General features: G+C 43.0%; 1 protein-coding gene and 1 pseudogene across 2 annotated transcripts in view; one reads left to right on the top strand and one right to left on the bottom strand.

Moving 5' to 3' along the window:
* Window positions 1–16,219, top strand: part of BCL2A1 (BCL2 related protein A1) — a 55,971-nt gene that overhangs the window by 30,736 nt on the left and 9,016 nt on the right. The window lies entirely within an intron of this gene.
* LOC112627800 lies at window positions 156–1,386 on the bottom strand (annotated as a pseudogene). The gene has a single exon (XR_003120227.1). The product of XR_003120227.1 is annotated as a basic salivary proline-rich protein 2-like (transcript).

Here is a 16,219-nt window from a genome sequence, read left to right as displayed (position 1 = left end):
GAGACAATCTCTAATTAAAAGTAGGCATCGGTTAAATATTTGCTGAACAAAGTTAACTGTCTCTCCCCGGACCCCGTTGAGTGCCCACTCAAGATCCGGCCCGGAGTCGGGCGGGACTGGTCCGTGGGAACCACAAGCCGACCATGTTCACCACCTCGGCCCGGCTCGCGGCATACCTTCTGCTCGCCTTCGGGACCGCAGGGACTTTTAGTCGCGCGTCCAGCAGCGCGCCACTTCAGCCAGCAGTCCGGACACGCCCCTCCTGGCCCAATCCCCGCCCCTCACACACCTGGCCCCGCCCTGTCGGGAGCTCGGTGATCCTCTCTGCGCCGGGTTCTCTCAACGCCCGCCGGCGGCCACGCCCACCCCCGACGCTTTGAGGTCACTTACAGGGGCGACCCTTGGGGGGCGGAGGGACGATGGCGGCAGAGGGCAGATATTGGTGCTGCCTCCCTGAACCCCGGACCGGCGCCGAGGAGGCGGTTCGGCTGGCGCCAGCGGCACTTCGGGACCCGCGCTGGGGGGACCCTGGCGGCGGGGCCTGGTCCTGCTACATGCGGGCGCTTCGGCTGGAGTGAGCGGCGGGGACGCCTCTTTCCTCCGGCTCTTTCCCTGTTGCTGCGAGAGCGAGTGGGCGGCGGGCGACGGAGGCATCCGGGCCGGGATGGAGGACGTTAACTCCAACGTGAACGCGGACCAAGAGGTGCGGAAGCTGCAGGAGCCGGTGAAGAAGCTGGGGAAGCAGCACGAACAGCTGAGGAGCCGCTCGCGCTGTGCGGGGCCCCGGCTCCATCGGCCCGGCAGGGTGGTTCGCCAGCGCCTCCACTCCCTCCTACGGCGCGGGGTCCCCTCGGGGCTTCCCCTTGGGCCTCAGCGCCGAGTCGTGCGGCGGGGCCGTATGTACCCGAGGCGGAAGAGTAACCAGAAGCTGCGGGACGCCACCTCCTTGCTGGCGGCGGGGGAGGGCGGCTTGCTGGACTAGCTGGAGCGTCTGTCAGGCTGGGAGGAGGGGGAGGAGAGCTGGTGAGCGCGGGGCGCCCGGCGGGGCTGGTCGGGGAAGCCCCAGGGGCGGAGGGCATCCCCGAGGGTCCCTCTGGTCGGGCGCCTGGCTTTGTGTAGCCAGGTTCGCTCTCGGCGGGTACTCGTGGTGTTCTTGTTCTGGCAGAGGGAAGGTCAGTTGGAGTTGGGCGCTCGAGACTTGCGAGTAACAGGGCTTGTAGCTCCTCTGGATTGTGAACCCTGTGGGTGCTGGGCCCTGTTGGGGTCGGTGGGTTAGTTGGATCCAGAAGGGCTGTTCGCTGTGGGGAGGAGTCGGAGGTGGAAAACTACTTTGTAGGCAGGGATTCTCCTTTGTATAAGAGACTGGCTTTCGGATGGTGGTCCGGGCATTTTGAATGTTGGGGAGGGGTCGGGTTGATGAGGTATTACCAAGTTTGGGGGTTGCAGACCAAAGTAGCCTACGTCTGTGCAGCGGCTGGTGTTTGGGATCAGTTTCTAGCGGGGATGGGGAGACCATGTGGATCAGCACTCCCCTTTGGGTAGTGGGGTAAAGCTTGCTCTGTGTGAAGAGGTCAGAGGATGGTGCTGTTTTGTGTGAAGAATCCAGGGTGGAACAAGAGCCCTGGCTCTTCTTAAAACAAGAATTGAGTCTGGCATTTTGCAGAGTTCTGAATTGACAGTTATCACATCCATCCTTCATTTCCACGTCCTCCTAGGGGCAGAGAAAGAGTCCTATTTAAATATCTAAACCAAAGCTGTATTGTCATAAGCCACTTCTTGACGAAATTGTGACCCACACCTAAATATCACTTTCATAAATAGGACATGGGAGGCTTTTCCCCTCGTTTTATTATAAAGATGTCTGTGGGAAATTCTCTTAATTCATCCTTTTAAAAATTTTACTTTTTAGCTAAAATGTCTCTGCTCAGCTGAAATTCAAACTGCTAACTTAGTGAAATCGAAATCATTCGTGGACTATAGTATAGCAGGGCTGGAACTGTGCAGTGTTCTGAGGTAGTTAAGAGCTTTGCTGGATTCAGGCCCTGGTTTTGCCACTTACTAGCTGTATGACCCTGAGCAAGTTATTCTGAGCTTCACTTTCTTTCTCAAATAATAGCACTTACTCTATAGAGTTCAGAAAATTTAGTAAGATAATCCACGTATGCATTTAGCACTGGATGTGGCATATAGTAAACTCTCCAAAACTAGCTGCTGTTTATTATTATTATTATTATTATTATTTTGAGACAGAGTCTTGCTCTGTCACCCAGGCTGGAGTGCAGTGGTGCGATCTCGGCTCACTGCAAGCTCCACCTCCCAGGTTCACACCATTCTCCTGCCTCAACCTCCCGAGTAGCTGGGACTACAGGAGCCCGCCACCACGCCCGGCTAATTTTTTGTTTTTGTATTTTTAGAAGAGATGGGGTTTCACCATGTTAGCCAGGATGTTCTTGATCTCCTGACCTCGTGATCCTCCTGCCTCAGCCTCCCAAAGGGCTGGGATTACAGGCTTGAACTACCGCGCCCGGCCAATATATTATTCTTAAGCCTAGTTATTTAAATCAAACATTTAGTGAGCTCTTACATGATGTAGTAGGAGACTCTGAAGATTCTCAGGTGTTGATCTCTGTTCATAAGGCAGTTATAGTCTTGTGGAGAACTACGTTTTATGGAGTTAAATATACTAGAAAGTGTATAGTGAATTACCAAAAGAGAGATATTACCAAAAGAGAGAGAGAACAAAAGGTACTGTCAGTGCTCAGTAAGAAAACAGTAGTCCAAAGTAGATGGGCCAGACTTTGAGGACGAGATGGCTTTGGAGTCTGGAAATGAGGAAAGAGTGGGAAGGGCATTTTATGCTCTGACAACTACAAGAACAGAATCAGAGATAGTTCTAACTCCCAGTTAGGAAGATTTGAATAACAGAAGTACTTTTGAGTATATGATGACAAACCTTTATTTTTTATTTACCTTTTTTTTTTGAGACAGAGTCTGGCTCTGTTACCCAGGCTGGAGTGCAGTGGCATGATCTCAGCTCACTGCAACCTCTGCCTCCTGGGTTCAAGCAATTCTTCTGCCCCAGCCTCCCAAGTAGCATGCCCACTACCATGCCCGGATAATTTTTGTATTTTTAGTAGATACAGGGTTTCACCATACTGGCCAGGCTGGTCTTGAACTCCAGACCTCGTGATCTGCCTGCCTTGGCCTCCCAAAGTGCTGCGTGAGCCACTGTGCCTAGCCGACAAACCTTTATTACCAAGTGATATCAAATATTATTAGAGCTGAGTATGGTAGTGACAGTTTTTAATATAAATGTGAAATTGCATCCTCCCAAAGGAATCCTGAGTATGTATGTACTTTAAAAGAACCCAGAATCATCTAAATATTGTCACATGGCTCTTGCAAGTTATGATAATAGTGATGCTCATAACAATGAGGATTAACTGCACTCATCAGCCTGTAGAAAGTAAAAAGTTTCCTTTTCGAAATTTCCTTTCTTGTTAAAGAATAAATGTTAAGTGAGAAATAATAGTTTCTTTTAAAGACTAACTTCCTTCAAGCCTCCTCTCCTTAAAACTCTTTGTTAAGCCCTGTCCTATGTAGCTGTTAGATATAAGGGAATAAGTATATTCTATGTCCTTGTACTTTAACCAAGATATTTGTGCTGGACATGCTCTCAGGCACGTTCCAGCTCGCAGCCTATGCCCCTTCCTTATTTGGAAATACTACTACTTTTCTAAGTCCTTTCGCAAGCAACTTCCTCTTTTTCTTTGTTCTCTATTGCCTTCCCCTATTTAGGAAAGTTTTAAGTTATTAGCCAGTAGAGTTTAATTTAAATTGTGAGGTCCAGCTCCAGCCAATGGAGACAGGACACAGTAGCAGGGACAAGCTGCATAAGGAATAAAAACTGCTTCCCTCCTTTGTTCGGGTGTGCTGTCACCATTGTTTCGTCTGTGAGGAGCACCCTTTCTGCAGAAAGTAAAATTGCCTTGCTGAAAAAACTTTTAATCTAAATGCTGATTTTTCCTTGCAGTACTGAGGAGCAAGCATTCTGTTTCTAAATAAACATTTTACTTATAGCAATGGTGGTGGCCTGTATGGGGAGCCATTCTCCTCTGGGGGTGGGGCGGGAGTGGGGGGCGGGTGGTGGTCTCCGGTCCTCTCTCACGAGGAAGGTGCCCCACTGCCTTGTTACTGAGGCCTCCAGCTAAGGAATCGAGACCCACCAGGTGTGACAAATAAACTGGAGTCTCAGCAATGCGGAAAGAAACCGCTGGTGACCTGGAGTAAAAGATCCTCACATACCATGTGGACCAGGCAACTCTGCACAGACCAAGGAAGGAAACGCCATGGGAGCCAGTAAAATATTTCCTTTGGTGGTCAGGACTAAGGAAAAAGAAGCCACAGGGCGGTGAAGTGCTCTTTGGTTGGTACATATCAAGGTAAAGCATTCCATAGTCAGGACTAAGGAAAGAAAAGCCACAGGGAGGCCTGGGGGGTGAAGTATTCCTTAGTCGAGGTGTCTTGGAGGTTAAAAAGAGGTGAAAAATCCCCGTTGGGGGAGATTGAACCTCACACAAACTTCCGGTCATAGGAAAAATGTTCATAACTTCCCTTTCCCCTCTTCTTGGGAGAAGAAAGAGGCAAGGGAAGGACCAGCAGAGAGGAAAGAGAAACTAGGAAAGGAAGTCAGAGAGAAAGTGAGAGCGGTGAGTATGGCTCCACATTGTTGCAGCACCTGGCAGAGCAGCGGTGGCTGGGACACTCTCTTCCCGCACAGCCAGAGCCACCCAGCCTGCCGGTCCCTGAGCCCCGCGCCTTGTGCGCTGCTCGCTGCTCGGGTGTGTCTCACCACCCTCGGAGGCCGGCTGGCCATGGACGCCTGCAAGTTGGAGCCGAGTGGGGGAGTATGAGGGCATTGGGGCCAGGAGCCTGTGCCACGCAGCCAGGCAGCTAGGCGCGCCAGAGGGTGGGTCCCTCTCCCCAGCCTGGCTCTGCATGGAAGAAGAGGGTGGGGATCGGCCCCCAGGAGGAGAACAAAGGAGGCGAAGGGGCATGACTCATGCAACTTGGGGCAGGCACCTCCTGAGCTTCTAGGCTGGCGGTGGCCAGGGCCCAGACTGTGGCCACGCAGATCCCACCCAGCGCAGAAGACTAAGTGTAAGAGAAAGAGGAAACGGGATGACAGAAAAAGAGCCCAAATGAGAGAGAGAGAGAGGGAGAGAATAAGTGAAAGACTTGAAAGAGACAGAGATCAGAGAAAGACACAGAAGGTAAGACTGGGGAGAGAAATAGGGCAAAAGGTAGTCAAAAAGTTGAGGCATGTCAGTGATTGTGAAAGTTGCAAAAAAGTTATAAAGAGAATTTATGCAAGAAATATTGTACAATTTAAAAGTATTTAGGCATCTTGAATGTAAAATTAAACAGTTTATGTGCAGAGTATGTAGGGAAAGTAAAATATACTTGTAGTAAAATAAGGAGGCATAAGAATATGTATTTTTACCTACATTAAAAGGTTATAAAAAGGTGCTAAAAAATTCAAAAGGAAAAGGAATATTACTAAACCAAAAAGAAATATTATCTGAACACCTTATTAAAAAAAAAAAATCTTGTTCCAACTGCATCAAAGAACCTAGGCCGGGCCCCTCTAAGCTCAGGCTTAATGCCAACGAGTTTCCACCTCCAGCAGCTCCTAGAGAGGCTGTGGTGTGAGCTGGCTGGAGGACCTAACCACAGACAGATATTTGCTGTGCAGGGGAGGGGGCCGCTGCAGCCATTAGCCAGCCCAGCCCAACCCAAGGCCAGGGGCCAAATGGCAGGGGCTCGGGCAGGAGCAAGGTCCAGGGGTGGTCGGGTGAATCACAAGGCCCCTCATACCCAAGGCCCCAATGCGTGGGAGCGGTGAGGGCCACAGGGAGGCCAAGACCTTAAGAGGGGGTGGGGCTGCAGCGTGCCCTAGGCAGTGCTGAGCTGGAATGGAGAGGGAAGCGTCATGCTGGTGCCTCACGCCCCAGGATATGCAGAGTTCTGACAAAATAAGGAGCCCCAAAGGGTCCCTCAGAAACAACATAAGTAAAAATAAGGAAAAAGAAGTTTCTTAGCAAAAAGGCAGTAGGGACAGTAAAGTAAAAAAGATACCTTACATTCCACTGCTGATGCCCCCACATTTAAAACAAAAGATCAGTTTCTCAGAAATTATATACTTAGTTTATCTTCCACTTTCCCTTCTCTCCAAACTAAAGATCTTTTAGCACAGGTACCACCCCTAGAATTTCCAGTACACAAGCAGCAGCCTGGGAAGCACGTCCTCATCAAAGGATAGAAAGAAGAAAAACTCGAGCCAGCCTGGGAAGGACCCTACCTTGTGCTGCTAACCACGGAGACTGCTGTTCACACAGCAGAAAAAGGATGGACATATCATACCCGAGTCAAGAAAGTGTCATCACCTTCAAAATCATGAGCCATTGTTCCAAGGTCAAGCGCTACCAAATTAAGGCTAAGAGAAGCTTTATCTTTTTCTTCCCTTTATTCCCCATGTTATTATTCATGTAACTAGATCTAACTCACCTGAAGTTATTACTTGTGATGCCTGTTTAGTTATATCTTGTGAAGATTTAAATAACCAAAGACAGCTTACTACTTCAGAAAAATATCTCTGTCCCTCTTGGACTTCTTTAGTTTAGAAAGATGTAAGTTCCTGTAAGGATACTAATAATCCAGAGAATAGTAGCTATATAAGTTGTAGGAACTGGACTCTTGTCCCTCTAAAACAAAATCTCTATATTCTGTTTGATCTAATATCCTATAGAACACTAAAAGTCTAAGGTGGACTGCTTCCAGAGGTCTTTGTCCTTAAAACTGTATATCCATTTCACCAAGAGTTGCTCTTTCTAGCTGTCAACATAACCAATGTAATCCTATACAGCTTACTGTTGCAACATCTGAAAACTCCTCCCTTTCATTAAGTCGTATTTATAATACGGAAACTGACATTTCAGGAAAGGATCCTAAAGGAATTTTTAAAATACGCTTTATTGCTCCTTCAACCTCTCCATCAATCACTTCTCCCAAACATAGCGACAAAACCAAAGTCTCTGTAGTAGAAATAAAATATCTAAGGCAAGCCATAGCAATTAAGACAGGCTATCAGGATGTAGATGCCTAGCTAAAATGGATTAAATTTTCCCTCTGCACTGTAAATAAAAGCAATTATTATGCTTGTGCACATGGTAGCCCAGAAGCTCAGGTTGTCTCCTTTCCACTCAGATGGTCCTCTAATCGACAAGACATGGACTGCATGGTAGCTCTTTTTCAAGATCCTACAGCCTAGGATAGTAAACTGTGCCAGACTCTCTCTGCTATTTCCTAAAGTGCAGTACTGTGGGGGTCAGTCCTCAAGGGTCATTCAGCCTTCATCTTCCAAGACCAATTTTATCTCTTGTCTCCAATGACAAGGGGAACATTTGGCATTCCTTGGAGACTTACCAGGCTGCAGTAAGGTCAGGCACTTCCAAAAGCTGACCCATCAGTCCACCCTTACTCATCCCCAAGCAGATGTATGGTAGTATTATAAAGGACCTTTGCTGGACACTCTGCCAAGTAATTAAAGCAGTACTTGTGCTCTAGTTCGATTGGCTATCCCTTTTACCCTCACATTTCATCAATCAGGAAACTTTTTCTTTTAAAAACTCAAGCAAAACAACTAAGCCAAAACACGTTAAAAAAAAAAAAAAAAAAAGGTTTAAAGAAAAATATAAAATCAAGAGGAGAGAATTGTAGAAAGTAAAAAGTTTCCTCTTCAAAGTTTCCCTTCTTGTTAAAGAATAAATTGTAAGTGTTAGAAATAATAGTTTCTCTTAAAGACTAACTTCCTTCAAGCCTTCTTTGCTTTGTGCTAAAAACTCTTTGTTAAGCCCTATCCTATGTAGCTGTTAGATATAAGGGAATAAGTATATTCTATGTCCTTGTACTTTAACCAAGATATTTGTGCTGGACATGCTCTCAGGCACATTCCAGCTCACAGCCTATGCCCCTTCCTTATTTGGAAATATTACTTTTCTAAGTACTTTCGCAAGCAACTTCCCCTTTTCCTTTGTTCTCTATTGCCTTTCCCTATTTAGGAAAGTTTTAAGTTATTAGCCAGTTGGTTTTAATTTAAATTGTGAGGTCCAGCTCCAGCCAATGGAGACAGGACACAGTAGCAGGGACAAGCTGCACAAGGGATAAAAATTGCTTCCCTCCTTTGTTCGGGTGTGCTGTCGCCATTGTTTCATCTGCAAGGAGCACCCTTTCTGCAGAAAGTAAAATTGCCTTGCTGAAAAAACTTTTAATCTAAATGCTGATTTTTCCTTGCAGTACTGAGGAGCAAGCATTCTGTTTCTAAATAAACATTTCACTTATAACAAGCCCATTTTATATTATGTATTATTAGAACACATTGAGTCCACTTGGAGAAGCCAATTAAGTCTTGAGCTGCTTTGGTTCCTGAGCATGAGCTTTGTTAAGCTTTGTCAAGTCTTCCTAAATACTGTGCCAGGAGTTTCTTTTGACCAGATGATTCCTGCTTATTGCTTTGATCCTGGCTTCATATCTAGATATTACAGATGTCCTACACTTTTTCTGAGAACATTTGTGTGAATTGGAAGTTGGATAAACCATATGTAAAATGCATTGGGGCATGTGTGTAGGGTAAAAGTTATTGGGGGTGGATATCAGTGGCAGGAAGATTCAAAGTCGAGATTTTTTTCTTTCTTAGCAAGCTAAAAATCTACCTTTTGTAACTTCTAGCCATTGCATGTTTTTTTATCTAGAAGAATGTTTCCTCTGGAGTGTATATGCCACAAAGTGCTTGTTCTGAAGATGTCAATAAATACCATGTAGGAAAAAAAAAGTGGGTGGGTTCTAGGGTTGAATAAATGTGGGAAAAACTGGATTCAACAAAGATAACAGGTTTCTTTAATGCTGGGCTCTTGGAGATGCTAATGTATACTGAACATAGTAAATCTCTAAGGAGTATGGTTTGTTCCTAAATCTAATTGAGCTCCCAAGGAACTAGTATCTTATAGAACACACATAAAAATAGTACTCTGCAGTGGTCATTTTCAGACTTTTTTTTATTGGATCCAACTTCATGATAAGAAATATATTTTAACTCATAATCTATTCACAGGTATATGAATAACTGAAACAGAAGTTTCACAAAATTATGATTACATTTACCACAAATGGTGTGCTCTAATATTTTCCTTCTATTCTGTTTCATTAGAAAAAAATGCTGGTTACTTTCCAGCTAAGTGATTTTGTGACCCATTAATGAGTTTCAATTCTCACTTTGAAAACACTGTTCTAGAATAACAGAAAGGTCTAGGGACGAGAACTAACATCACTGTGCATCACAGTGTGTCAGTCTGTGTCAGGCAGCTTATAAATATTTTTTGCTTCTAATTTTTATACATTTATGAGGTAGGTATCATTTTCTAGGTAAGGGCACCAATCTCTCTCCAAGCCAAGTGACACACAGTAAATAATGGCACCAGGATTTGAATCTCAGTCTTTATACATCATAGCCTATGCTGTTCTCACTGTATTTTGCTTTTTCCAAGTATGATCCTGTTTTCACATGAATGGCCCCTTCACATATTTGAAGACTACTGTCCTGTCACTGCTGACTCTTACTGCCTGCCATACATAGTGGGCATTCCCTTCTCTTCTTCAGAGTAAATAATCCCAGTTAGTTTAACCATTTCTTAGATAATGTAATGCTCTGATCCTTCAACCATGGTTATTTTTTTCTTAATTAAGCCTTAATTGATCATTGTCATTATACATTATACCCAACATTTTAGATGATATTTGACCAGAGTGTGTGGTGGGAATGAGCCAAATGCTGTTTTTTTTTTTTTTTTTTAAATCAAATATTTCATTAACAGTTTCAACTTCTGTTACTTATGCTTAATATGAACCAGAAGTATCAACTTCTCTCCAAAATGTTTTATACATAAGATGTTAAACTGAGTCTCCCTAATCCTGTTTTTGTGAAGTGGATTTTTTTTTTTAGCTTAAATATAAGGCTTTTATTTTTATTATTTATTTTTTTTAGGTGTGCTTAAATATAAGGCTTTTAAATTTCCTTTTGTTAGTTTTTAGACATTTAATATTACACTTTCTATTTGGTCATCTTTATATTTGGTAGGCATACCTGCTATGTCTTCATTCAAATTGTTGATAAAAATATTGACAGAATAAATTACTCAGAAGTGTGCAAGTCAACTAGACTCACTTCAGATTAACACCAGTCCATTAATCAGCACACATTATGGTTGTTCAATAACTACTAGTTCTATCTTTTTTTTTTTTTTTTTTGAGATGGAGTCTCACTCTGTAGGCCAGGCTGGAGTGCAGTGGCCGGATCTCAGCTCACTGCAAGCTCCGCCTGCCGGGTTCACGCCATTCTCCTGCCTCAGCCTCCTGAGTAGCCGGGACTATAGGCGCCCGCCACCTCGCCGGCTAGTTTTTTGTATTTTTTAGTAGAGACGGGGTTTCACCGGGTTAGCCAGGATGGTCCCGATCTCCTGACCTCGTGATCCGCCCGTCTCGGCCTCCCAAAGTGCTGGGATTACAGGCTTGAGCCACCGCGCCCGGCATTGTTCTATCTGTTATTGTCAGGCCCATATGACATTTTGTGTGGATATTAGGAAAGATTTTGTCAAATGCCGTACTATAATTAAGCTATACTGTGTCTACAATATTCTCACCTACAGCGAAGAATACTACATTACTAAGCTATGAAAATAACCATTGCAGTTGATTTGGTTGAACCTGTTCATGGTGAATCTTCTAGCTAGGATTTCATGTATTCACTTTTCCTTTACTAACTTCCAAACATTCTTTTTAATCTAATTTTGAATTTTGCAAGGAATCAGTTTGGTCTGGACTTTCTAGACACTGCTTATTTTTTCTCTTGAGAAATTCTCATATTTCCTTTTATCCAGACTTTTGATCACCTGCCAATGTTCACCATGATATTAGTGATAAAATTTCTGTTCCTTTCCATCACTGGGAGTGATATGCCTAAACCCATGTCAAGCTACATCCTGGCTCACTGGATCAATTTTATCTTAAGTTTATGAAGATGCTTTAAACTCATACTGACTTCTCATTAATAACCTTTGTTGATAAATGTCCGAATTCAGAGACAGGTAGCTCTGTGGTTTTTATTCTTTTTTGTCACTTGTGACTCTTCACTGCTGAGAGTTTATTACATGATTTCTTTGTTTATGTATGCTTTTTGTAGAGGCCATTGGTAAAATTTGCCTGTAATTTAATTTGATAAGCCTAAGTTAATAAAGCAATTTGTGTATTTATCACCACTTATCTGAATAGTTTGGCAGTCATTCACTGATTAACACACTAACATCTTGGGAAGTTTTGTGTTTTCTAGACTCTTCTGTACCAAGGAGATGTTACTTTAAAGTAATGTGGTTTCTTTATGTGTGTATGTTAGATTAATCAACTTTTTTTTTTTTTTTAAAGACGGGGTCTTGCTATGTTGCTGAGGCTGGTCTCAAACTCCCGGGCTCAAGCAGTCTGCTCATCTTAGCCTCCCAAAGTGTTAGGATTACAGGCACGAGCCACCATGTCTGGCCCTCTATTCCCTTGTTTGCAGTGGTTTTCCAGTCATCCTAAAATGGCTTTAAAATTTTTTCTTTAATGGAACGAATTCTCAGAGTACCTGTGTGCAGCACAGTGTTGGGAACACTGAGAGACACGATAATGCAAGTTCTTACTTTCTTAAAAAATAGAATTTAGCCAAGCAAGGCCCCATAGTTGGTAACAGTCTATTACAGTCACTATTGTGTGTCCATGTTTTATAGGACAAGTGTTGTGTAAGTAGTAGTCCCCAACCTTTTTGGCACCAGGGACTGGTTTCACGGAAGACAATTTTTCCACGGACTGAGGGTGGCAGATGGGGGTTGATTTCAGGATGATTCAAATGCATTATATTTATTGTGCACTTTATTTCTGTTAGTATTACAGTGTAATATATAATGAAATAATTATACTGCTCAGCACAATGTAGAATCAGCGAGGGCCCTGAGCCTGTTTTCCTGCAACTAGATGGTCCCTTCTGGGATTGATGGGAGACTGTAACAGATCATCAGGCATTAAACTCCCACAAGGAGGGCCCAACCTAGATCCCTTGTGTGCGCAATTCACAATAGGGCTCACGCTGCTATGAGAATCTAATGCCACCGCTGACCTGAAGAGGTGGAACTCAGGCGGTAATGCAAGCAATGGGGATTGGCTGTAAATACAGATGAAGCTTTGCTCACTTGCCCAGCCACTCACCCTGCAATGTGGCCTGGTTCCTAACAGGCTGCTGACTGTTACTGGTCCATGGCCTGGGGGTTGGGGACACTTAGTGTAAGGCATTTTATGTTTTTTTTGTGTGTGTGTGTGTGTGTGTGTGTGTTTTAAGACAGAGTCTTGCTCTTTCGCCCAGGCTGGAGTGCAGTGGTGTGATCTCAGCTCACTGCAACCTCCACCTCCCAAGTTCAAGCGATTCTCCTGCCTCAGCCTCCTGAGTAGCTGGGATTACAGGCACATGCCGCCACGTCTGGCTAATTTTTAGTATTTTAGTAGAGAAGAGGTTTCACTGTGTTGCCCAGGTTGGTCTTAAACTCCTGAGCTCAGTCAGTCCACCCGCCTCGGCCTCAGAAAGTGCTAAGATTACAGGCGTGAGCCACCACACCTGGCCACACACTTTTTTTTTTTTTTTAATTGAGATAGAGACTCACTCTGTTACCCAGGCTGGAGTGCAATGGTGGAATCCACAGCTCACTGCAGCTTTGACCTCCCAGGCTTGAGTAATTGTGTTACCTCAGCCTCTTGAGTAGCTAGGATCACAGGTGTATTACACCACGCTTGGCTAATTTATTTTTTCTGTTTTGTAGAGACAAGGTCTCACTATGTTGCCCAGGCTGGTCTTGAACTCCTGTGCTCAAGTGATTTACCTGCTTCAACCTCCCAAAGTGTTGGGATTACAGGCGTGAGCCATTATACCCAGCTTCTTTACACATGTTAAATCATTTAAAGTGTACAATTTTGTCATACTTACTATTCTTTTTTTATTGTAAAATGTACATAACAAAATTTAACATGTTAATCATTTTTAAGTGTACAGTTAAGTGGCATTAAATACATTCACATTGTTGTGCAATCGTCACCACCATCCATCTCTAGAACTTTCATCTTCCTCAATTGAAACTGTGTACCCATTAAACAACAATTGCCTGTTCCCATGGCCCCCAGCCCCTGGCAACTACCATTCTATTTTCTGTGTCTATGATTTTGACCACTCTAGGTACCTCATATAAATAGAATCATACAATATTTGTTTTTTTGTGTCTGGCTTATTTAGCATAATGTCTTCACAGTGCATCCATGTGGTAGAATGTGTCATGTTATCCCCATTTTACAGTAAAAGAAGCTAAACCCAAAGTCGCATAGCTAATAAAGTGCAATTGAGATTCACAGCAAACCTAAAAGTCATGTCTAATGAAGAACGTTTGATCTTGTTTTATTTAGCCTATTTAGCTTGGGAAGAGAACTTTTTGAATATTTGAAGGACTGTAATAAGGATTATTACTTATATAACTCCTCATCATTACACTAATAGGTGTAAATTAGAGGCAGGCAAATTTTGATTTAGTAGAAGGAAGGATTTTCTAATAGAGCTGTTTTTGGATGATATGGACTACTGGAAAAAATTGTGGAAATAATTTTTTATTATTTCCACAGAAGACTGCCACATGTTCCTGTGGCAGGGGATGTTACAAAGAAGTAAAAAAGTTATCTGAATTCTAAGTGTTCTTTTAATTCTGTTGCGGTCTCTGTGGGAGCATAAGATACCTTCAAGACAAAGTGCTAAGCTTTAGTGTGGGAGAGATCTTTAGCAATGGAAGCATCATGGATTTTTTATTTTTAAGTCTATGGCACATTTCTCTGAATATCCTTAGTAATGGCCAATTGTTTTCCTCTTGAGGATAGGTTTGAATTTTGAAAACCATTGGAAGTCCTTATCATGCCTGGTGAATAAAAATGGATTAGCAAGATACTTAGAAGTCCTTGGCAGTCCAATGCCAATTTGCCTTTTTCCTAGATTTACTTGCTTTTCCCAGAACCTTTATGAACATTTACGTCCTTTGGCATTTGATGTTCATACCTTTTTTTCTCTTCCTCTTACCAAAATTTTCCTTATTCTTCAAGCACAATGCAGATTTTCTTTCCATTGTGAAATTCTCCTGAATTTTTAACTTGGTTTACTTCCTCTTTAATGTTAACCCATTGAGAGGTGAAGCCAGCTGGACTTCCTGGGTCGAGTGGGGACCTGGAGAACTTTTCTGTCTTGCTAGAGGATTTTAAATGCACCAATCAGTGCTCTGTGTCTAGCTAAGGGATTGTAAATGCACCAATCAGCACTCTGTAAAATGGACTAATCAGCGCTCTGTAAAATGAACCAAACAGCAGGACATGGGCGGGGACCAATAAGGGAATAAAAGCTGGCTACCCCAGCCAGCAGAGGCAATCTGCTTGGAAGCCTTGTTCTTCGGCTCTTCACAATAAATCTTGCTGCTGCTCACTCTCTTGGTCTGTGCCGTCTTTGAGAGATGTAACATTCACCGCAAAGGTCTGCAGCTTCATTCTTGAAGTCAGCGAGACCAAGAACCCACTGGAAGGAACCAACTCTGGACACATTATCACTGTTTATATTTCCTTTCTTAGAGTATATTTAGCACAGCCACCTTGTGCTTTGGTCTGTGTAGTCTAGATTGTGAGCAATTTAAGCAGGAGGTTAGTACCATATTCATCTTTATGTTTCTGAACAGAACCACATATAGTAAGACTTCAGTTTTACTAATTTAAATGAAATCAATCTGTCAGTGATTTAGGTTAAAATGAGGTGAAGCTATAAACTGATGAGACCAAATTTCTTACATGACCCTTATGCCAGTTACAGATGAGGTATTTCACACAGATTCTGAATAATGGCAGTATTGAATTGGTACTTTCCCATGATGAATTAAAGAAGAAAATACTGTCTAGATCTAGTGTCTGATTTTAAAAATCAGTTTTAAAATTAACCAAAATACTGGCATGACTCTGTTTCGTAGGATTACAGAAGCACTTTGTTTAAAACTTCTTCCTTGTACTTTTTGTGATTTCTAAGTTTTCTCATATGAACATGAACTGCTTTTATAATTTAAAAAATCCTACTGATAAAATTTGTCAGTTTCATTACCCCATGGTCATGTAGGGATCACAATATAACCTGATACATTAAAAGCCATTGACGTTTTCCTTGTTACTTAGTGCTAGTAAGATTATACGTCACAGATGGAGAAATTTTGGTTTCAGTAAGTTTAGATATGCATTTTTGATGGAATTGGAACCCAAGACAGCTGATATGATTTTATGATCTATTATACTTGTTTGTTTTAAATTTAACAATTTAATTGTACAAAAAAAATTTCTTGAATTGGATAGCACCCATGACCGAAAGTGGTTTAAAATGACTCTTACTCTTGTTTTTAACTTTTCATTTATTTATTTATTTATTTACAGATGGAGTCTCACTCTGTCGCTCAGACTGGAGTGCAGTGGCCTGATCTCGACTCACTGCAATCTCCACTTCCCAGGTTCAAGTGATTCTGCTGCCTAAGCCTCCTAAGTAGCTGGGATTACAGGGGCCTGCCACCACGTCCGGCTAATTTTTGTATTTTTAGTAGAGATAGGGTTTCACCATGTTGACCAGTCTGGCCTCGAACTCCTAACCTTAGGTGATCCATCTGCCTTGGCCTCCTAAAGTGCTGGGATTACAGACGTGAGCCACTGCGTCCAACCTAACTTTACATTTAGAAAATGAAATTGCACAAGTGTAACTATTAAAACGTTTATCATATCTACCTAAATAAACTATATAGTCTGTTTTCGTGAAAAACAACAGCAACTTTGTTTTTTAGGAATATCAGATAAGGAACCCAAAGCAGTATTGCTCACATCCTGTGAACCTTTTGGATCGCTAAAGTTGCTACTGCTCCTCTGTCCCATCTTTGAGGCTACCCTGCATTCAAATCCCTGTGCCAAATTGCTTAGGGAACCTGGTCCTGATGCCCTGGTAGCCCAAAAGGGCTACTTGCCTTCTCCTTCCCCTTACCCA

Source organism: Theropithecus gelada, chromosome 7a, assembly GCF_003255815.1.
Source record: "Theropithecus gelada isolate Dixy chromosome 7a, Tgel_1.0, whole genome shotgun sequence".
Lineage (NCBI taxonomy): Eukaryota > Metazoa > Chordata > Mammalia > Primates > Cercopithecidae > Theropithecus > Theropithecus gelada.
The sequence above is the reverse complement of the archived record's forward strand: the minus strand, read 5'-3'. Positions and strand labels throughout refer to the sequence as shown.